Source organism: Schistocerca piceifrons, chromosome 6 (genome assembly GCF_021461385.2).
Source record: "Schistocerca piceifrons isolate TAMUIC-IGC-003096 chromosome 6, iqSchPice1.1, whole genome shotgun sequence".
In the NCBI taxonomy this organism is placed as follows: Eukaryota; Metazoa; Arthropoda; class Insecta; order Orthoptera; family Acrididae; genus Schistocerca; species Schistocerca piceifrons.
In genome coordinates this window covers 518,856,815-518,881,867 of record NC_060143.1, presented here as the reverse complement: position 1 = coordinate 518,881,867, position 25,053 = coordinate 518,856,815, and the positions used below count along the sequence as shown (strand labels likewise).

Here is a 25,053-nt window from a genome sequence, read left to right as displayed (position 1 = left end):
CCTGGTGTCAAGAACACAGTACGTGGTCATTGGAACAGTGGTCCCAGGTTATGTTGACGGACGAGTCCAGGTATAGTCTGAACAGTGATTCTCGCCGGGTTTTCATCTGGCGTGAACCAGGAACCAGATACCAACCCCTTAATGTCCTTGAAAGGGACCTGTATGGAGGTCGTGGTTTGATGGTGTGGGGTGGGATTATGACTGGTGCACGTACCCCCCCTGCATGTCTTTGACAGAGGAACTGTAACGGGTCAGTTGTATAGGGACGTCATTTTGCACTAGTATGTCCTCCTTTTCAGAGGTGCAGTGGGTCCCACCTTCCTCCTGATGTATGATAACGCACGGCCCCACCGAGATGCCATCGTGGAGGAGTACCTTGAAACAGAATATATCAGGCGAATGGAGTGGCCTGCCTGTTCTCCAGACCTAAACCCCATCGAGCACGTCTGGGATTCTCCCGGTCGACGTATCGCTGCACGTCTTCAAACCCCTACGTCACTTCAGGAGCTCTGACAAGCACTGGTGCAAGAATGGGAGGCTATACCCCAGCAGCTGTTCGACAACCTGATCCAGAGTATGCCAACCCGTTGTGCGGCCTGTGTTCGTGTGCATGGTGATCATATCGCATATTGATGTTGGAATACATGCGGCAGGAAACAGTGGCGTTTTGTAGCACATGTGTTGTCTCAACTTATCACCAATACCGTGGACTTACAGATCTGTGCCGTGTGTGTTCCCTATGTGCCTATGATATTAGCGCCAATTTTGTGTAGTGCCACGTCGTGTGGCACCACATTCTGCAGTTATATTTAATTTATGAGCATGACTGTACATGATGACAGCGGAGTGTATCCGACGTTAATGGTTAATCGAAGTTGTCAGGTGCAGGTCGCAACACAGAATGCGCAGGGACGTGCACTTGCAACTTAACGCCATCTTTCGGGCACTGAGCCGCACACCAGGCCGTGTTGCAGTGACTACGGAACGAGCGGTGGTGAGACACTCTGGGAAAAAGCCTGGAAAGAAGAGTAATGACAAGCCCGTTTAGAAAGACTGTACCATAATATTATCGGTTGGATCTGACGAACGGTTTGTTAACAAGGGCTGAAATCCAGGTGGAGACTACAGGTAGAGCGTTTGGAGACAGAGTACTGGAAGATGCGTTGACATATCGAGTTGCTGTGTGTCGTTTGCCGCTTACATCATAACACAGGGATTTGCACCGTTTCGAGTCATACTTACCTGGGACATTAAGTCGCATTCTGTGTTGTTCACCGATGATCCTGGTGGAAGGTCATAGGGAGCAGAGACCAATACGTCTCCAACACCTGGAATTCTAGTGTGGGATGGCACTGGATGTAGTAACAACACATTTGGAAGTTGCTGAAGGTCAGCTGATAGCGAGCCAGTATGTGACAAGATTGGCAATCCCTGTTACTATGCCACTCAAGACCAGGGTACCACACGGCGTATTGCAGCGGAATAAAGCAAGACCCTACGCTGCAGTTCACACCAAAGACCCATGATGAATATACAGATCCTTCACGCCTAATCCATCCCCTGACCGTTAAGTTTTCGTTCAGATTACAGCAGGTGGAGTTCCAAATCTTGTTGAGAATAGTTATGGATCCATGAGAGGTACTGAATATATGCAAATGGAATCCTAAATAAGTAGCTAGTTTCGCTTGATGCACGGTAACACGTGAATATCTTTTTTTTCTTTTTTTTTGTCGTATATCCTCAGACTGGTTTGATACAGACATCAAAGGCTTCCTCTCCTATGCCAGCCTCAGCATTTACACCCAACGTCCTCAATTATTTGCTGGATTACATTCCAGTCTGTGCCTTCCTCTACAGTCTTTAGGTTCTACAGCTTCCTCTAGCATCATCATCGTGTACCCTCTTGAGTAGGGTATTTCCACCTACTTCTTTCCTCACTAATTCTACGGTGAACCACTTCACTTTTTTTTGTATCAGTCAACCTAATTTTCAGTTTCTTTCTACAGCAAGACATACCTAACGCTTCGTCTCTTTTCCTACCGCTTTCCCGATAGTCCATGTTTCACTACCATAAAATGCTACGCTCCAAACATACATTCTCAGAAACATCTTCCTCAAATTAAGGCTTGTGTTTGAACCAGTACACTTCTCTAGGCCAACAATGCCCTCTTTCCCTGAGCTAGTCTGCTTTTTATATCGTCCTGACTTCGACCGTCACGGGTTATTTTGCTTCCAAGATGTTATAATTCATTTACCTCGTCTACTTCGCAATCCCAGATTTTGAAATTCTCGCATTTGTAATTTGTGCTACTTCTCATTAATTTTCGTGTTTCTTCGGTTTATTCTCAAATATCAATCAAAATATACAAAAAAATTAAATCAAGATTACACAAATCCACAAAATTACCAGCAATATTGAACCAATAAACGTCTACAATAAATGATATGATATAGAACTTAGATAATTATTATCATTGCGATGCTGCGGATGGTGAATAGCATTCAATGTACGATTAAAGTCTATAACATGCAATCTGCAGAAAAATATAGAGAAAAACAAAGCGGAAAAATGGAAAATATCTAATTCCACTAGTTATGAAAATATATTTGCTATCAACTTTCCTTTACAAGAAATAATATAACAGACGTCAGTCTCCATTTATTTAGGAGAAAAAAAATTTCACGTTATTGTTTGGTTCCTTATTTTTGTAGATTTGTTCAATTATGATATAATTTTATTAATTTATATAATTTTTAATATAAAATGCTGATGTTCAGGAAGGATTTTAGAGGTATTTTAAGTTTCTGAATTTTCATACAGGAATTTCAGTTTCTGATTTCTAGAGATTTTCACATTATATGAAATAGCATAGATATCGTCTTAGATTCAGATATTTTTAAAATTTCGATTTAAAAGATGTTAGAAAAGGCATTAATCTCCTTGGATTTTATGCTAAATTTACATGTTTTTTAGTTATATAATTTTTTGTGGAAAATTCTCTGGAGCATAAAAAGAGGATTTTTATAAGATTCTAAAAAAACCTTGAACATAGGTGTAACTTGATGAAACATATGTTTTAAGGAAGCTTTTTATATTAAAATATCAGCTGTACTAGAGCTGTACACGAAGACCCATTTCATATGTACTGAGATGCAGCTACAGTCAGAGGAAAAGCAACAGGAGAAATTCAACAGATGCGGCGGCTGAGTTGGTTTGTATGCTTTTCGACAAATTCCACTAGGCAGTTTCAAGATGTACAGCTTATTTACCAGCTGTCGGATTGTATTGTCAATGATTCATGGCGACCCTCTCAATAAAATCTTCGAGGAACTTCCACATACACTTAATCTCTAATTTGGGACTTTGAAGTCCTCTTTGCTTTGCCTCCTCTTTTGATGGATGATCAATGACAACATGATCCTTCAGTGCTGTCTATGAGTTAGATCAGCAGGTTGCTTTCCCGTTATTAGGTTTGGAGTTGAGCAGTAAATTGTAGATATTTCTTGCAATGATATCTTTATTGTTATGTTCTCCCCAGTAGTCTGTATCATGGCTTCGTTTAAAGTCCTGTCAAATCTTTCTACTACATCATCTGGATCATCGTGAAACGGAAACGAAGTAAGGTGTTCTGAGCCATTCCTTCTATAGCAATCTTCGATTTCCTTTGATACAAAGTGTCTGAAATGTTTGTCTTCGGAAGTCCTTCTATTAAAAAGATTTTTAGTGTCTTTTGTGGCTTGTGTAAATGTTGAAGACATTGCAAATATATTTGGGAACTTTTAGTATGCTTGTACATGTGCAAGCCAGGATGATTTCCAGAACAGTAAAGTATAATCAGTCTCAGCCCTTTCCCATGTTATTGTTACCTGCAGCAAATTTTGAAAATAGGTTTTGGAGTTTAGTTTTGCTGTTTCACAAAAATCACATTGTCAAACCATTTCTCAGAATTCTTTCTTCATTTATGGTCATTTGGGCCTTTTATCTCATTGTGACCATGCTCCAGCATCCGTCATGAAATTTCAGAATTTCCTCTTAGTATATTCTGGGTATAATGACTCTTGTGCAACCCATCTGAAGAAGTAACAAGCAATGACGGTGGGGATGGTTGTCCTTTTGTCAAAATATGGCTTTAAAATTAAGTTCTCATTTGTAAAGGAGTTAGACCATCAATTTTACACATAATGATTGTCAGTGCCACATCTCTGCTCATGGTTCAGCCGTAAATCTGACCTGTATCAGATTTCACAGTTATACCCTATCAGTGTGACTGTCAATCTTTGTAATCTCTGGACTGTCATCCCTTGCAGGTATGTGGTCGTATGAAATACTGAAACCGGAGGCTTACGATCTGTGATCAGTTCAAACCTTCTTCCATAAAGATAGTGAAATTCGTTGACCCCATAAATGATGGGTACTGCTTCCTTTTCAACGTTTTTTATCTGGCCTGAAGTCCATCTAAATTCTTGGAAGCAAAGGCCGTGGGTTTTTCTGGCACTTTAGGGCACTTTCGAGGCAATACTACTCTGATTCCATATGATGATGCACCTATTGCTAATATCTTATTTTGAGTTGGGTCAAAGTGCAGCAGTTACGTTTCCTTGATAATGTCCTTCTTGAACTTCACAAGTGCTATTTCTTCTTCTTTAACTCATTTGAAATACATGGTTTTTCTTCAAAGTTGACGCAATAGTCCAGCGATTTCATCAAACCTTTTGATGAATTTGCTGTGGTAGATTAGATTACTTTTCCAGTAGATTACTTTTCTAGTTCCTTGATATAGTTTTTTTATTGCTTATATACTATCTTCTGGTGATTTGATTCCCCTTACATGAGTGACGCGGCACTGGTATTTTAATAAGTGTTTGAACAGTTCACATTACTTGCTGAGGCCATTTTTCTTCCAGTTGTGTGAGAAACACGCTCAAATTCTTCATGTTCTCAAGCATATTTATATCTGTCACAATTACATCGTCCAAGTAATTGGCAGTCTCGGTTATTTGTTCTATAAATCGCTAGTAGGACTATGCTGCAGGAGCATTTGCAATGCCAAATTGTAACCTCTACAAGTGGAGTACTGACGACCATCAGCTTCTAGGATTCTTTGTCCATTTATAACTGGAGAAATGCATTCGCAAAATTTATTATTGTAAAATGTTTTATTTCATTTCTGGCCTTTCAATTTTCAGGCCTTGGATACTGAGTTGTTTCTAGCTGTGGATTTACATGAACTTTGAAGTCTCTACAGGTTCTTATTGAACCATTCGGATTTTCTGCAGCCACAATTGGTGTAGCCCACTGGCCCACTGACTGATCATCACTGGCTCCCGTATTCCTTCTTTGGTCAGCCTTTCAATTTTGCTGCATCATCTTAGTATAGTGATCACAACGGAACTCGTGATCAATGGCTAGTAATCCGACAGCCTCTTGAAACAACAGTGGAACAAGACAAAAATGACCCTCAGAAAAATATTTCAGCGGCGAACCAGAAAATACACAGATTTTAGGAAAACAGACTAATATTTGGTCAACAAGGATTTAAAGAAACATGGTGCTTTTCAGCCCATCTTCAAATCAACTGGAGAGAAAGATGTATTTGAAGAGCCCCTGAAACTGTTTACGTTTTAATACAACTTCTGCAATTTATAGAAGTATCGTGATTGTCAGGTTTGTGTTCAGTTATTAAGCTGTTACGATATCATTCTGCTAACTTAATACCTTGTTTTCTGAGTTAATGAACGTGTGTATTATTACACCAGCCGTCTCAAGAATTACAGGTAATGTGGTTGATAACCAAAACCAGAGCTCTGTATGATTTTGTGAACTGTGACTATGGTGGTTCAAATGTGGCACCTGATTCCTGAAATTATCCAGACTAAAAAAAAAAAAAAAAAAAAAAAAAAAAAAAAAAAAAAAAAAAAAAAAAGGATGTGGCACATATGACATAGGCATCCACAGGCCATGCATGTAGGACTTGTTACTTTCCAAATATCTAAACTACTACAACGTGGGCTCCAAAAGTATGTTGGTAACATCAGATAAGGACATGTGAGAAATGATAAAGATGCCCAAATGGTCCTACTACTTGCATCATATGATGAGTCTCATTTTGGAGTCGCTTTTCAAATTTCCACCGAAACTATGCACTCCTGATTCTAAAACCTTGTGTACAACAAAATATGTTGAGCTATAAGTGACAAAATTCCCTAGCGGACTCCAAGAAGATGACTGTCATGTATGGGTACTAGCTAATTTAATGACGTGTTCTCTCCATAAAGCAATCACTTATTGGAACTACTATAGGCTTGGTCATAACTTAAGAGTGGTCTGTATTGTTTTGGAATCTAGGACCTTGGCGCTTTTAAATGCGTTCCCTGGTCGGATATATTACTCAGGTGCAACATGGGGCGTGTCACACAACTCATACTGATTTGGATATTACAGATGTAGGTGTACTCTTGTGATATCGTTTCCAAATATACACCTGAACTACTGCATCATGTCGCTGACAACGAGTATGTGCGTATGAGAGACGATAAAAAACCCAGTATTAGTCATGAGACGAATCCCATTTGGAAATTTCCTTTACTGTCTACAGTCTCGACTGTAGATCTGTGTTCATCACAGGAGATATGGAACTGTCACAAACGATAAGTGGTTTTGAATTTGAGTCATTAAATGAGATACGTCTGGTGCATTGTAACTATCAATTTTAATGAGATGTTATCTGTATATACCTATTAGACATCATAGCTTATACAGACTCGCCAGTTGTTTATATAATTTTGAAATCTGGGAAGGAGGCACTTGTAAAAGGTTTCCCTCCATCCTAGATATTACCCAGCCTGCAAATGCGACGTATGATACACTTCATAGTGATTCACAGACTATACTGTGTCTGTGAATCACTATGTCTGTGTCCAGTTCTAAGCAAAGAAGGGAAGGCAGAAAGGTGGAAGGAGTATATAGAGGGTTTATACAAGGGCGATGTACTTGAGGACAATATTATGGAAATGGAAGAGGATGTAGATGAAGACGAAATGGGAGAGAAGATACTGCGTGAAGAGTTTGACAGAGCACTGAAAGACCTGAGTCGAAACAAGGCCCCGGGAGTAGACAACATTCCATTAGAACTACTGATGGCCTCGGGAGAGCCAGTCATGACAAAACTCTACCATCTGGTGAGCACGATGTATGAAACAGGCGAAATATCCTCAGACTTCAAGAAGAATATAATAATTCCAATCCCAAAGAAAGCAGGTGTTGACAGATGTGAAAATTACCGAACTATCAGTTCAATAAGTCACAGCTGCAAAGTACTAACGCGAATTCTTTACAGACGAATGGAAAAACTGGTAGAAGCCGACCTCGGGGAAGATCGGTTTGGATGCCGTAGTAATGTTGGAACACGTGAGGCAATACTGACCTTACGACTTATCATAGAAGAAAGATTAAGAAAAGGCAAACCTACGTTTCTAGCATTTGTAGACTTAGAGAAAGCTTTTGACAATGTTAACTGGAATAGTCTCTTTCAAATTCTGAAGGTGGCAGGGGTAAAATACAGGGAGTGAAAGGCTATTTACAATTTGTACAGAAACCAGATGGCAGTTATAAGAGTCGAGGGGCATGAAAGGGAAGCAGTGGTTGGGAAAGGAGTGAGACAGGGTTGTAACCTCTCCCCGATGTTATTCAATCTGTATATTGAGCAAGCAGTAAAGGAAACAAAAGAAAAATTCGGAGTAGGTATTAAAATTCATGCACAAGAAGTAAAAACTTTGAGGTTCGCCGATGACATTGTAATTCTGTCAGAGACAGCAAAGGACTTGAAAGAGCAGTTGAACGGAATGGACAGTGTCTTGAAAGGAGGATATAAGATGAACATCAACAAAAGCAAAACGAGGACAATGGAATGTAGTCAAATTAATTCGGGTGATGCTGAGGGAATTAGATTAGGAAATGAGACACTTTAAGTAGTAAAGGAGTTTTGCTATTTAGGGAGTAAAATAACTGATGATGGTCGAACTAGAGAGGATATAAAATGTAGACTGGCAATGTCAAGGAAAGCGTTTCTGAAGAAGAGAAATTTGTTAACATCGAGTATAGATTTAAGTGCCAGGAAGTCGTTTCTGAAAGTATTTGTATGGAGTGTAGCCATGTATGGAAGTGAAACATGGACGATAACTAGTTTGACAAGAAGAGAATAGAAGCTTTCGAAATGTGGTGCCACAGAAGAATGCTGAAGATAAGGTGGGTAGATCACGTAACTAATGAGGAGGTATTGAATAGGATTGCGGAGAAGGGAAGTTTGTGGCACAACTTGACTAGAAGAAGGGATCGGTTGGTAGGACATGTTTTGAGGCATCAAGGGATCACAAATTTAGCATTGGAGGGCACCGTGGAGGGTAAAAATCGTAGAGGGAGACCAAGACATGAATACACTAAGCAGATTCAGAAGGATGTAGGTTGCAGTAGGTACTGGGAGATGAAGAAGCTTGCACAGGATAGAGTAGCATGGAGAGCTGCATCAAACCAGTCTCAGGACTGAAGACCACAACAACAACAACAAGTAGCCGGTTTGTATTTGCGGCTATTAGATGGCACAACAACAACAACTGTGTCTGTAGACGACAGACACCAATTTGATCCTGCAGCCGCTACAAATCAAGACACAAAATAGCTGAAGACATTGGCTGTCATTAAGCATTGATTTATATCAATGTGCAGTTGATTATTTGGGCTGGACCAGTTTTCGAACCCCAGTCTCCCGCTGACTAGGCAGTTACACTGACCACTACGCCATCCGGACACACTGTGTCATATGTACACAGTGGTCTCCGAAACTGCACGGACTAGCCTAGCACGTCTCCCATCAGACCAAAATTCTCAACTTACACCACATACTAATGATGCAGTGCTACTGTTCATTAGCCTAATTACTCACGGCACGTCGGTTCAAATGGCTCTGAGCACTATGGGACTTAACATCTATGATCATCAGTCCCCTAGAACTTAGAACTACTTAAACCTAACTAACCTGAGGACATCACACACAACACGGCACGTCGCTGATTCCTGTAAGAGTTAAAGCTTGTTGTGCTTCTCCCCTGAAGGGATCATTGGCCGCATATATATACGACGCGTGTTTTTTAAGCAAGTACCGTTTTGAAATTAAAAAAAGACGTGCTAATATATCTCAATAATTTTATTTTTACATGAAAGCCTGTACCTTAATCTAGTTTTCTACATAATTTCCGTTAATATTGAGGCACTTGTACTAGTTTTTGAATATCCTTCTCATAGAAGTCTGCCGCCTGACATGTTTACCACTACGTCACCACTGTTTTGATTTCGTCATCGTCTTGAAGACGCTGACCGCCCAGGTGTTCTTTCAAGTGCAGGAACAGATGGAAGTCACTGGGTGCAAGATTGGGGCTGTACGGAGGATGATCTAGAGTTTCCCATCGAAAAGATGTGATGAGATCTTTGGTCTGATTCGCCACATGCGGACGGGCATTGTCTTGGAGCAAAACGATGCCCTTGTTCAGCTTGTCACGTCTTTTGTTCTGTATTGAACGGCGCAGATTGTGCAGTGTCTTACAGTAAGATGCTGCATTGATTGTGTTGTGTCTAGACAAGACAGACTAGACACAATGAGAGGAAGCCGAAAGGCACGCACTAAGCTAAAGCTGGATGGAGAGAGGTCTGAAACAGGATACGTAATGAATGCTATAAAAAAAAGTATGTAGCTCCTGGAATACTTAACTTTAATCCATCATTGTATACAGCGTTCTTGATGATACAAGTGAGACTCTGTAGTTTCAGACAATATACTGCTAATGGCGCCTTGCCATTGACTTAGCTGAAGGCTATTCTATCTGCTTAGCAAATGAGCGAGGCTTCGTCAGTGTGCATCGCTAGCTACGTCGTCCGTACAACTGGGGCGAGTGCTAGTCCGTATCTCGAGACCTGCCTTGTGGTGGCGCTCGGTCTGCGATCACACAGTGGCGACACGCGGGTCCGACATGTACTAATGGACCGCGGCCGATTTAAAACTACCACCTAGCAAGTGTGATGTCTGGCGGTGACACCACAGATTGTCTCATTACGAGGCAGAAATTCCACAAGCAATACTCCTTTTCTGTCCCAAAAAACTGTGCACATGATTTTATGGGCAGAAATTGTTTGCTTAAACTTCAGTTTACTCGGTGAATCTGAATGCCACCATTCTATGGACTGTTGCTTTGATTCTGGTATGACATAGGCCACCCATGTTTCATCGCTCGTAACTATTTGGCTTAAGAAATCATCACCGCCATTGTGGTACTGCTCAAGGAAAGTCAATGTACTGTCTAAGCGTTTGGTTCTGTGCACATCCGTCAACATTTTCGGTACACAATGTGCGCACAATTTTCGGTAATTCAAGTGCTCGGTCAAATTGCCATACAAAACACTACGAGAAACATTAGGAAAGACATCCCGCAAGGAGGAAATCGTAATGCGTCTGTTTTCTCTCACCTTATTGTCCACTTCCTGCACCGAACTTTCATTAACGACCGAAGGACGCCCACTCCATTGTTCATCACGCACAGTTGTGCGGCTATCATTAAATGCACTCATCCACTTTCTTGCCATTCCATCATAATGTTTTGTCCGTAAACTGCACAGACACCACGATGGATATCGATTGCTTTTAGGCCTTTAGCACAAAGAAATCTTATAACAGCCCGTACTTCACAGTCGGCGGCACTCACGATTACCGGAGGCATCTTAAACACTCAGTACACAACGTAAACAAGGATGAATCAGACTGTAATGGCGTCAGTGCGTAGATTAAGGTACAGGCTTTCATGTAAAAATAAAATTATTGAGATATCTTAGCACGTCTTAATTTCGAAACGGTACTTACTTAAAAAAACACGCCTCGTATATATATATATATATATATATATATATATATATATATATATCTCGAAAAGATCGTACATACACTAAGGTCATGACATCCAATGATCCCTGCAGTGCAGATGATGCACAACTTGCTCGAACTCTTAAGGAAATCGACGATATGCCGCGAGTAATATGGATGATGAGCAGGGGCACTGTACCTTTAGTGTGAGGCTCAAGTTTGGAAGCTGAGTCTGATGGGAGGCATGCTAGGGTACTCCATGCAGTTGCAGTGACCACTGTGTACAGATGGCATAGAGCCGAGTGAGCAAGAGACTCAGGTTCGAATCCCGGCCGGACACAAATTTTCACCTTGCCCTGTTGATATATATAAATATCTTTAATTCCCTTATATATCTAAACTATAAACGTTCACTTTGAATTTACTTTTCGTATTTTCGTCCAAAGTAAAACATTATAGACTGAAACCATATGATAAAAGCAGACAGGGAACTTTGAGAGACAGTAAGGACGTTCGAGTGGAGTCCAACTTGTGTCACAAAATGGTTCAAATGGCTCTGAGCACTATGGGACTTAACTTCTGAGGTCATCAGTCCCCTAGGACTTAGAACTACTTAATCTTAACTAACCTAAGGACATCAAACACATCCATGCCCGAGACAGGATTCGAACCTGCGACCGTAGCGGTCGCGCGGTTCCAGACTGAAGCGCCTAGAACCGTTCGACCACCCTGGCCGGCTTGTATCACGAGTCGAGTCAGATTTGGTGCACGGCTACTTAAGAGTTTAGTAATGTTTGAACAGTATCCTATAGGGCATTATACCGACTCTTTCTGAGCCTGAAAGCGCGATTTAAATTAGCGTTTCGACCGTCTGCCCATCACTCTTCTTCAGGCACCAGAACCGCTAGTTCTGGAGACGCCCGCCGGTCGTTGTGGCCGAGCGGTTCTAGGCGGTTCAGTCCGGAACCGCGCTGGTGCTACGGTCGCAGGTTCGAACCCTGCCTCAGGCATGGATGTGTGTGATGTCCTTAGGTTAGTTAGGTTTAAGTAGTTCTAAGTCTTGGGGACTGATGACCTCAGATTTTAAGTCCGATAATGCTCAGAGCCATTTTTCTGGAGACGCCTGTGGAGGAGTGGTCGCACAAGCATCTTTACTTTGAACTGCTTAGTGACGTTCAGGAAAGCGACGTTGGTTGTCACATGACAGCACAGGTAGGACAGTGTGTATGGAAGACTGTCCCAAGAAACCAGCAGTTTAGTCTACCTGAAGAGGATCACTCCAAAGACGGTCGAAACGTGGGTTTTAATAGTGAGTTTGGTTTCAAAATGACGTGATTTGATGTCCAAAAGGATTTTTCTCGACCATGGAAGTCTCTGCTTTAACGATATGTTATCTGCAATTATCGTTTTTCGTAACTACGGTAGACCAGGCACCAAGTGATGAGTGGTCTGGGTGCTCAAGAACGTCTCCCCTGGTGGCAGAGGTGACCCAGACCCCAAACGGGACGTGCGCCCAGTGCCCTGACCCCTCCAGCCGGCTGCAGTGGGCGACTGGGGAGCAATTAGGCCGCCGCCGCCACCGCCGTAGCTACAGCTACAGCTACGCCGGCGCCCTCCCTCCCTCCCCCCCCCCCCCCCCGCCATCCAGCGTCGCGGCGGCGGGCGTCGTATCGATCGTCGCTGCCAGTGCGCACGGCGCGGCACGCACAGCTGGCGCCATCTTGCCCTGCCCGATCGCAGCGCGGGGCAGCGGGGGCGACGGAGCCGGGCAGTGATGCGATAGCTGGCCTCTGGCTGCCACCTGCTCCTCTGTACTCCACTGTACTCGGCGGCCGGACCGCTCCCCCCTGAGGCTCTCTCCCGCGACGGCGACGGCGGCGGCGGACGCGGCGCCTGCGAACACGACGACGGCGGCGGAGGCGGCGGGGCTGACGGAACACCCTCAGGCCTGAGCCCGCGGTCACTTCTCCAGGTGGGTCCCACGTCCTCCGCTTGCGTTCCGCCACCCCGCCCATTGGCGCTCACCTCTATCGAAATCCCGCTCAGCTTATTCCGTGTGAGCTCGTACCACTCCTTTTCTTCGATGTGTCCGCCATGTTTCTTGGCGAAACCGGACTTGGTTCTCCTGCTTTGCCAGTGTCGCCACGTATCACTTAATAAGTAAAGACTCTCAAACTACTACCGCCGACGTCGCCTACTTCACTTGCCCGTAACTCTGAGAATAACTCAGCAAAACTCTTGGTTAGCGCGTACACACAAGAAACTCATTTATCAGGCAACATAAAATAAATATCGCCCACTAAATCTCATATTAATGGGCACGTTACAAAGAATGTAGAGCATGGCGCCTGTATCCAGAAATTTCCAATACTCTAACGCACTAACGGAGCTATATAAAACCCCTAATCATTTTACAGGCATATCTTGCAGAAATACAAAATAGCATCTAGACATTACTTACCTGCGAAACGAAAATTATTTTACATCGTGTTACAGCACAATCGCCTTCGCAGTAATACGGTATCGGATACTCACTCCCTACCGTAATCCACTCACGAACATTTTTGACGTGTTAAATATGTAATAAATACAAACATAGATTCTAAGAAGGTTAATTATCACGTAAGTTACTATCTCCGTCGGGACTGGAAGAAATCGATGTATATTATGAAAGTCATCTCAGTATCTCTCCACATTTGCGTAAAGCACAATGTCGCCCACGTCACCTACTTTTGCTCGCTCGTGCGTCTCCGAATAAAACTCAACAAAACTCATGATCTTCACGTGCATAGACGAATCGTAGATATAAGAATTTCAAGTACGACACGGAAGCATTTATCGCAGAAAATGAACAGTATGGTGGCTGTACCCAGAAATTTCTGACACTACTCCACTAAGGGAAATATGAAGGGCTTATTTCAATAGTGGTACAAGTCCATTACCTGCACTTTTCTGTCTATAATGCTTGTGAAATTAATGAGCCAAACAAACAGAAAGAAAGGTTCATCTCTAGCAAGAATCCATGTGCTTGAATATTTCTGGTATCTTAACTACAGATTTTTCAGCTCTCATTTAACTTTAGGACTCTGTGTCTCAATATGAGCAAAAATGGACTAGTACCACTATTGAAATAAGCTCATCATATATGAGTCACCTTAACACTTTATAGGCGTATTTTATAGACCTATGCGACACCACAGTACCCGTTACTCCCTAAGGGCGAAATATACTTTTTATACCGTACTGTTTCACAAATTTCGTAACTTCTACACTTCTAAGTTTCCACTACTCACTACCAATTTAAAAACTCAGATTCATGTTCATTACACATGTCATGCGTCAAAGAAATCTCTCTCCTAACTTGTTCAGAAACAACATGAATAAATGACTCAATAACGCGTTAAACGCAGCAGCTAAGTATCAGTTTTGTACAACGTTAACAGTGCAATTTATAACAACGCAAGTCATCACAATTATTACTGACATGTTAAATGTGCAACGATTATACACTTTGATCTAAAAATGGCTAATGAGCAATCTAAACTAGTAAGTACAAAATTTACTGTCTCTACAGAGAATGATAAATTTTGATGCATTTTAAGAACATTGTCGCAGTGTTTTCCCATTTGATGTTAACCACAGTGTCGACAGTTTTGCGTGTATTTTAAGCGATGCGTTTCGTATGCTTCAATTTTTCATCACATGTCAGATCTAAACATCTCACCTATAAAAGGATGAAGCCATGATGAAAGTATAGACGACACTAAAAGCAACATTCCAAAAGAACAGTTGTGTGAAATCATCAAAAATCAGTATGAAAATTTCTTAATTTTTGTTCGACAACGTATTGATAGCAAAACTCACAACTAATGCGTTCTGATTTAGTTGAAGATGGAAGGAAATAGTAATTATAAGCGCTAACTATAGTCACAATACCCACGTTAACCGTATGGCAATTACTTCAGTAATATACTGCAAGATACAGCCAATTTCTGAGAGTGCGCCGTCAATCCGGAAAATCAGACCCATGACTTTTTTTCTGTTAATTGTGTGTTTCGCTGCCACAGTAACCCCTGTGATTGGAATACACGACAGCTATGCTGTAAATAAGAAATACAAATTGCAGCAAACCAGACGAGTTCGCCTTCTTGCGATACGCCGACTCGGCTGCGTCCGGCAGCGCTTGCGTACGCTATTGATTTCTGATTCCTTTGCCGCTTACCGAAAGTCATTACTCCAAAGATGGTTAACTTCCTGTGCATTTAAATCGGTAACTCCTGTCAAGTTTCTTTGATCCTTATGATCAAAGCGTACAGCGACTCTTTTTAACATGCGCCTACTTTGGCTATTATGTTTTATCTGGTACCGAGCTGTGTCCCACCTTATACTTCTGTAACTGCTATACAAACCATTCGTAAACTGTGAGATTTATTGCCATAATCAATGCTCCTGTACCTAAAAATGTCTTGGTAGTAGTCGCGGAATTACAGGCATTTATGTACAGGAATTAAAGAAACCTCATTTAACTTGAAATTAGAAGAAGGGTACATTTTTGCATCCCTCAGTTTGTAGCTTGCTAATGAAACTTGTTCCAGTTCCATGTTCCGAGCTTCCACCGAGAGTAATATACATCGATAACAAAATTCCTATGCTGGTACGGAGTGAGGCGGTAGAAATCGCTTCGACTCAAGGGATTCAAAAGCATTACTACAGTCTTTAGCTGATTTCTATTTGCTTCTTTAAACAATAGCATCCTGAAGAGGAAAAAAGTTATAATTTCTTACGACGTACCATTAGTCCTTCTCCAAAGGTGAGTGGCCAGTACGGGTGACTGCCATGGGAGGACCCGGGTTCGATTCTCGGTGTTACTAGAAACTTTTCCTTGTTTGGAAGACCGGAACGAGGCCCACTCTGCCTAGCGCGGCCAATGGAGGAGCCGAATGGTAGCTACTCCAGGTCACCACAGCTGACAACGAGAGAGCGGTGTGATGACACCACGGCTTTCCATATCGCATCCAATGACGCCATAAGGAGGTGACACGGCGGTCGGTCGATACTGATGAACACGCTAGGTCCTGTGAACGGAGTTTACCTTGCGACACGGCATTCGATCACTACTATTTTAATATAAATCTAACAGTTCTTTGTTTTAGAGCACAAAGTTTATACTTCTTGCCTATTTTCTTGCAAGGTCAATAAAAACCAAGTTGTTGAGCCCCATCAGAACATTAACCCTCACTCTCCATCCATCGATTCATTGAACCTCCTGCATGTCCTCACGGCCAGTTTACTATCAATGCAAACGCTCAGGCTTCTGGTCTCTAGAGTGACACAGCAGTATTACGAGGGTAATCCGAAAAGTAAAGTATCCTATTTTTTTTATTAGTACATAGACCTGTTTATTTCTACAATGGTTTACATCAGTTTACAGCTTGAACATTTAGCTATTTTTCGACATAATCACCATTTCTGTCGCTGCATTATTGTAGGCGATGTGGCAGTTTTTGTATGCCCATGTCATACCAGCTCGCCGCCATGCTGTTCAGAAAGTTATGAAGCTCTTCTTTCACCTCGTTGTCGGATCTAAATCACTTTCCGGCCAAATGTTCTTTTAGCCTAGGGAACAGGTGATAGTGACTGGGCGCCAAGTCAGGACTATAGGATGGATGTTCCACTGAAACTGTTGCAGGAGAGCAACGGTTTGCGGAGCGATGTGTGTGCGAGCGTTGTCATGGAGAATGTGTACGCCCTTGCTCAACATTCCTCTTCTCCGGTTCTGAATTGCCCGTTTGAATTTTTTCAGAGTCTCACAGTACCTGTCAGCGTTAATTGTGGTCCCAACGATTCAGCTCCGACGACGAGGTGAAAGAAGAGGTTGATAACTTTCTGAACAACATGGCGGCGAGCTAGTATGACATGGGCATACAAAAACTGCCACAGCGTCTACAAAAATGCATCGACAGAAATGGTGATTATGTCGAAAAATAGCTAAATGTTCAAGCTGTAAGCTGACGTAAACCATTGTAGAAATAAACAGGTCTATGTACTTATAAAAAAGTAGGAGACCTTACTTTTGGGATTACCCTCGTATAATCTTCCGTGCTGTGCATTCAACACCATGATTAATTTGTACCGGACGTATGTGACACAATATCTGCTCACCGAGCGACTGCTACAGAACTTTACACGCAATGTTCTTCCTCACATAATGAATTTTCGCGTGGGCCGTAGTGCTCTGGCTGTTGAACTGACAGGTTCAGTCAATCTTTATATTTAGCGTCTCGCTCCGGAATGATGTACCAGCCACAATTACGTCCATTTTTAGGGTTACGTGCTTCAGTCGGTAAAAACGAAACCCTTATTGGATTACTTTGTTGTCCTTCTTTACGTCTGTCTGTTTACAGACCTTTTCCTCAGGAATGGGTAGAGGTATCAAGTTGAAATATATTTGAAATACTAGCGTGTACACTCCCTTGACGCTGTATAACTTTCAGACTTGTAAGTCAATGCAATCAAAACGTACAGTCATTTATGTCACATATTTCGATACTCGAAACCTGACTCATCAAAACCAACAGATTAATCATCTATATACATAATTAACTCTCAAAGCACCAGTCCTACTCGCTTTATCGGGCTTCTTTATTCCTTCCCTCCACCCTAATCCCCAATTCTCCCTGCTAGATGAGAAGATATTTTTTGTTCTGTTTGGCAAGTTTTTTCGGTGCCACATCAGTGAACATTTATTTAATAAAGACGCGGAGGTCCCTTACTAACGAAAGTGATTCGTTGTTCTTTCAACATTTCAATTATCTTCATTTTCATCGTCCCACAGCTAAAAAGTGCTTTGCAATATTTGTGTTTACTTCATCTACTCGGTTATGAGATACGATTTTTACATAGCTAAGTAAGAGGTTTTTCTGTCATAACGTGAGCATCGTCTTTTCCCTGCCGGAGAATGGTCCATTCTGAGACACTTATTTTTCTTAAACTATCATACAAAAGTGCGCTGCAATTAATTGTATATCTGTAGCATTTTTTCCAGTTAATCATAGAAAACTTTCCAAATAATAATCTATGCCATTAAATTCTCAAAGATATTGAGCGACGTAACTGCACTTTTATCAGGCTTATCTGCTATGAAGCCTTGTGTAAGTAGACCCTCAGGGCCTCGCCATCTTGAAACTCTGGGTCAGCCGTGATGGCTGGACGGATTAGCTAATGGGCAGGATAAACTGGACAAGGACTAAGACCAGTGTTCTGGTACATCCGCTGCTACCACAGCTATAATAGTGCACGTGTTCGTAGCTTCGTTTGGTATGTTCGTTGTTCTGTGGCCGACAAATCATTTCACTATCTGCCATAAGGACCTTATCACTCATGCGCATCACCCACTATCAAGCTTGCTGGCTAGCGCTTATGTACACGTTCAACGAATCACATAATTGTATTCTTATGCAAAAGACAATTAGGATCCTTGTCGGACACTCCGAACCCAAAGGTATCGTAAACAATACGGATATATATAGACAAAAAACTTTCTTATAGGGGATGGATAAAATAAAAGTAGCCTGGCCATAAGATGGCCAGTCCAAACTTACAACATCCGCCCCAGATTGAGGGAGCTAGTTCACACTGTGAGGAAACTGAGTTATTGTGTATGGAAGCGTGTTGATTCCAACAAGTGTTAAAATCTCTAGCAAGTGGTATGTTCCACTTCGCCAGCAGTTTGCACAAAGCCACCTAATTCAGTGTGATAAGACTCATTTGCAGCCGCAGGTATTCATTTCTGAAGGTCGATGGTTTTTAATTGTGTTTAATGCCATTACAATGACGTTTTAAGCTTCTTATTTCGAATTCTTCGATACTGAAATACACTCTGTAGGTTACACTCTCTTGTTCATGAAATTATTTAATGAATATCATTATTATGAAACTAATGAACCCCTAATCTGACATCGTTATGAAGAGAAAATGAAGGAAAATGCTACAGGGAACAAACTAAAATGTAAGGAACCGTCTTGAGGAAGTTGCATAGCATTATTGTAGGAACATGTCACGTCGGAGCTGGACAAATGAAGACAACTGAATTGAATGTTCTCATGTTGACAAGTTAGAAAGAGCGGTCTTTTTTACTTTGTAAAAAAATTACTGTATCCAAGATCGCATAAATTGTTCTTTGTTTTTGACAGTGGATTTCGACAGATATAACTGTCATCTTCTGGTTCTGAAAATAAAAGTAATGTGTCCAGTGTTAAATTTATTGGCCATTTTAATTGTTATCTTGTATTTGATGGCTTTAAGTCATCATAAAAAGAATGGTGAATTGAAAAATTTCATTGACTATAGGACTCGTAGTTTCAGTGTAAGAATACGCCTCCCTTCCTCAATCAACGATGCTAGCACAGCAATTAGCGCTATAAGAAATTATAGCCTTAGGATCTTTTCTTCGTTTAATAATTCCACTTTCCTTCGTAAAAAAAATTGTCTATAGCCAAGTTTGCATAAATTCTTCTCTATTTTTGACAACCGGTTTCGACAGATATAACTGCCGTCTTCTGGTCTTCAAACATTTTTTGTTACAAAAGGTGTTCATTGCGATTAGAACCTCATTCCATGTTGTCATAATGATGGATAAAATGGAGCACATTATGCAAAGGTTTGTCAGAAATGAAACATTTACAATTAAAAATCATCTTGTGCATATGGCTATGTACAAATACGTGGCGCTCAAAGACGGTTTTTGAGTCTTAAAAATCACAATATACAGAAAAATGCATGTCTGCAAGCTGTTGACGTTTGCGTGACATGTTCCATACACTGACGATCCAACTTAGATTAGGAATATGGTTTAAATTCATCTGAAGTGGACCATCAATGTATGGAACATGTCACGCAAACGTAAACGGATGTGCATATGAGCATTTTACTGTATATTGTGATTTTTAAGACTTAAAAATCACCTGTGAGCCCTACGTATACGGACATGGCCACGTGCTTAAGGGCTGTTTAATTACAAATGTTTCATTTCTGACAAACTTCTGCATCATGTGCTACATTTTACCCACTATTATGACAACATGGCATGAGGTTCTGACTTACAATGAAAATGTTGTGCAACAAAAATTGTTTGAAGATCAGCAGACAACAGTTGTATCTGTCGAAGCCGGTTGTCAAAAACAGGGAAGAATTTATGCAGTTGCGGCTGTATAAAGCTTTTACTAATAAAAGTGGAATTGTTAAACGAAGAAGAGATCCTAAGGCTATAATTTCTTATACCGCCAATGGCTGTGCTCCTTCAGACTCATTCTGGAAGGGAGGCGCATTCTTACACTGAAACTACGAGACCTGTTGTCAATGAACTATTTCATCTCATCAGTTTACCAATCTTTTTTATGACAGCTTAACACCTTCAAATAGTAGATCTCAATTAAATTGGTCAATAAATTTAATATTGAACACATTACTTGCATTTTCCACACTTCTCAAATGTTTTGAGGACTGTGCATCGGACTTATTTATTTGCAGCAATGGTTTAATCTGCTGACAAGTTGTGTTGAAAAAATTATAAAAAATAATTATTATGTTTCAGTTTCTTGTATTTTGCAGTTATCTTCAGTATGTGGATGAGACACTGAACTCAAGAAACTGAATATCAATTTTGGAACACGTATTGTGTTCGAGTATAATGACTTTTCTGGAGACAAGAAATCTACTCTGTAGGAATCAGCATGGGTTTCGAAAAAGACGGTCATGTGAAACCCAGCTCGCGCTATTCGTCCACGACACTCAGAGGGCCATAGATACGGGTTCACAGGTAGATGCCGTGTTTCTTGACTTCCGCAAGGCGTTCGATACAGTTCCCCACAGTCGTTTAATGAACAAAGTAAGAGCATATGGACTATCAGACCAATTGCGTGATTGGATTGAGGAGTTCCTAGATAACAGGACGCAGCATGTCATTCTCAATGGAGAGAAGTCTTCCGAAGTAAGAGTGATTTCAGGTGTGCCGCTGGGGAGTGTCATAGGACCGTTGCTATTCACAATATACATAAATGACCTTGTGGATGACATCGGAAGTTCACTGAGGCTTTTTGCGGATGATGCTGTGGTGTATCGAGAGGTTGTAACAATGGAAAATTGTACTGAAATGCAGGAGGATCTGCAGCGAATTGACGCATGGTGTAGGGAATGGCAATTGAATCTCAATGTAGACAAGTGTAATGTGCTGCGAATACACAGAAAGATAGATCCTTTATCATTTAGCTACAAAATAGCAGGTCAGCAACTGGAAGCAGTTAATACCATAAATTGTCTGGGAGTACGCATTAGGAGTGATTTAAAATGGAATGATCATATAATGTTGATCGTCGGTAAAGCAGATGCCAGACTGAGATTCATTGGAAGAATCCTAAGGAAATGCAATCCGAAAACAAAGGAAGTAGGTTACAGTACGCTTGTTCGCCCACTGCTTGAATACTGCTCAGCAGTGTGGGATCCGTACCAGATAGGGTTGATAGAAGATATAGAGAAGATCCAACGGAGACCAGCGCGCTTCGTTACAGGATCATTTAGTAATCGCGAAAGCGTTACGGAGATGATAGATAAACTCCAGTGTAAGACTCTGCAGGAGAGACGCTCAGTAGCTCGGTACGGGCTTTTGTCAAAGTTTCGAGAACATACCTTCACCGAAGAGTCAAACAGTATATTGCTCCCTCCTACGTATATCTCGCGAAGAGACCATGAGGATAAAATCAGAGAGATTAGAGCCCACACAGAGGCATACCGACAATCCTTCTTTCCACGAACAATACGAGAATGGAATAGAAGGGAGAACCGATAGAGGTACTCAAGGTACCCTCCGCCACACACCGTCAGGTGGCTTGCGGAGTATGGATGTAGATGTAGATGCAGATAACATTGTGTAAATAAAGTCTAGCAAACGTTATTTTTCTCAACTTTATTCTCTCTTTGGATAGCTCCCTCTGTCATTGTTGTTGTTGAGGGGCTTCAGATCGAAAAGTTTGATGCAATGTCTACGTTATTCCGTGCGAGTCTCTTCACACCTGCATAACTATTACAACCTACGTACGTTTCCAACCGCTTACTTTACTTGAACCATGATCTCCCTCTAATATCCCACCCAATGTTCCACTACCAAACAGACGATTTCTTGATGCCTGGGATGTGTCCAATCCACCGATGCCTCCTTTTAGTGAAGTTGTGCCATAAATTTATTTCTTCCACATATCGACTCAGTACCTCCTCATTTACTCGTTCCACGCTTGTAACCTTCAGTATTCTTCTATAGCAACACATTTAGAATACTTTGCATCACTTCCTATGTGCGCAGTTTCTCATCCACGTTTCACTTCCGCACAAGGCTATACGCTGTACACTATATAAGCATCTTCAGAAAATACTTCCTAACATTTAAAGTCATAATCCACGTTAACAACTTTCTCTTTTTCCGAAATGATTTTCTCTCTACTGCCAATCTGCGTTCTACATCCTCTCTACTTTGGCCATCGTCATTTTGCTACCCAAATAACAAAACTCATAAACCACTTTTGGTGATTCATTTCCTAATTTCAATCTCCCTTCATCACCTGATTTAATTCGACAACATTCTATTCACCTCGTTTTACCTTTTCTAATGCTGATTTTATAATCTCATTAATAGATGCTATCAACTCCATTCATCTATTCTTCCACGTCCTTTTCTGTTTTTGACAGTATTATAATGCCGTCAGCAATTCTCAAAGGTTTTATTTCGTCTTTCTGAACTTTAATTTCCTTTACAAATATCTCCTTAGTTCCATATACTGTTTACTCATTGTACTGATAAAATAAGATTGGGAAGAGTCTACATCCCTTTTCCGTCTCTTCTGAAATGCTGTTTCCATTTCATGCCCTTCGACACTTGTGACAGCAATCTGGTTTCTGAACAAGTTGTAGCCAACTGTTCGCTCCCTGTATTTTATCCCTGCTACCTTCAGAATTTCAAAGAGTTTATTCCAGTCAACATTTTCGAAAGCTTACCGTAATCCTACAAACGCTATAGGTTTTCCTTTCTTCAACCTGTTTCCCAGGGTAAGTCCCAGGATCAGTATTGCTTTGTGTATTTCTTCGGAACTCAAACTCATCTTCCCAAAAGAGGTCGGCTTCTACCAGCTTTCCCATTCTTCGGCAAGTTATTTGTGTTAGTATTTGCAGCCTTGGCTTAGTAAACTGATGATTCAGTAATATTCACACCTGACGATGTGCGTTCTTTGGAGTAGAAATTTTTACATTTTTCTTGATGTCTGAGAGTATATCGCCTGCCTCATATATATGTTGCACACTGGGTGGAACAGTTTTGTCATAGCTAGCTCCCCCAAGAGATAATGCAGAGAGTATAGGCCTTACATTAACCCCTTAATTACCGCTAACGAAGTATAAACAGATGGACAGTCTCTTCTTTCCAGTTGATATTCAGCAACAAAATGTAAAGGAGATGGTGTAAGTTATTGGTATGTAACTGTTTTAGACTGGAAATGTGTCTGTACACTATGTCAAAATTCGTAAAAATTGATTTATTCGGTGGTCGTGGAAGAACATTCAATGCGCAAGAATATAGCTTGAGATCTCAAACAAGGTGCGCTCTAATATGGCTCCAAAAATAGGACCTTGGTGATGTAATAAGTCTTGTGCCTTGTTCTCTTTCCTTAGTCTCGCATTTGTGTCAGATTACTAAAGTAATCAGAGTAAAGATTACAGGCATACATTGTACATACGTACTAAAATAACTTTTTAACACGTCGTCGCGCCAGTAATCAGCTGTGCTTTTACACATAAACTCAGTCAAGAGAATGTTTATCTTACTGCAACGGAGACTAGAGTGTATAAACTGGCGTGTAGAGCGTCAGGCTGTAATTCTGCTGCGGTGCTCTGGTTAAACGCAAAATTTTATCTTCAAATTTAGCGACAAACCCTCTCCTATGCTGATTCCATCGGTCAGGCTAAAGAAACCGTCTCAGTCGATTTATCCGGCCGTAGATACAAATTCGTTCGATGTAAGCTCGCTGTAAACATGGTACAAGGTCTACCAAGAATACCCAACACTTTCTCAGTGATTCGACATACCAGCCAAATGTTTCTTGATGTTTTGTGTGCTTTGTTTAGACCTCATAGTTAAAGCACGTAGTTCTATGCGTTATGTACAGCGAAGAAACAGCGGTCTTAATAATAATTATTTATCTATTTTTAATCCCGACCCTAACAATTTGTATTTGACATATGACCTGCCCCAAGGATCACTTTCAGGCATATAGAAAAGTACAGTAGTGATGTTAAGAGAAGGTTGAACTCGATCTCGGTTAAGGTATAAAATCAGTTCTTGCAGCGTCTATTTAACAATATAACTACTGACGAACTTTACTATTTTGTATTTTCTATCATACTGATTCAGAGGCGGCAAAGTTAAACAGAACAGACAGTGTCTCGAAAAATGATTATACGACAAATGTTAACAAAAGTGAAGCAAGGGTAATGGAGTCTAGCTGAATTACGTCAGGCGACGCAGAAGGAATCAGATAAAGTATTGAGGCCTTAATTTAATAGACGAGTTTTGTTTCTTGTACAAGTCAGGCTGGCAGGGAGAGCTGCTTCAAATCAGTCTTCGGACTGAATGCCCCAAAGACAATAATGCCTACTGCCATTCTCATTTTTTATATAGTACTCACGCACATGAAACTTCAGCTTAAGAAAACTGTAGCTTCCATAACAAGAATAGAATGAAAGAAGAAGAATAGGAAGATGAAACCTCAATACACACAGCTGCTGCCGCAGATGGGAATTTTCATCTCTCTTTCTTTAAAATTATTTCTCTGAGTGGATTTAATACTCCTGTTTCTGAACTTTTTATTAATTTTTCTTTGTTTTATTTATGCCTTACTCCAGTCAGCCATTTCGGTACCTCTATTTCTGAACGTTACTGGCTTTTTGTGGAGGGACACTACTATTTTGTAACCTTAATACTTCTGATCAAAATTTTCTTTCATATTCTCTATTATTTTTCTGGCGTTCAATTTGCACAACAGTCGCCGTAAACAGCAATTGTGATTCATGTTTCTTTTAATATGCGTTGCTCGTTTTTATATTCATCTTT

General features: G+C 41.1%; 1 protein-coding gene across 4 annotated transcripts in view; it reads left to right on the top strand.

The window, feature by feature from the left end:
- The window catches only part of LOC124802909 (synaptotagmin 1-like), a 1,021,155-nt gene that overhangs the window by 600,858 nt on the left and 395,244 nt on the right, over positions 1-25,053 (top strand). Inside the window, exon 1 of one of the 4 annotated variants that reach the window (XM_047263976.1) lies at positions 12,684-12,876. The exons of the other annotated variants lie outside the window; for them this stretch is intronic. The gene's annotated coding sequence lies outside the window, so the exon portion shown is untranslated. Of the gene's footprint in view, positions 1-12,683; positions 12,877-25,053 lie in introns of those variants that run through there. 4 annotated transcript variants of the gene reach the window in all.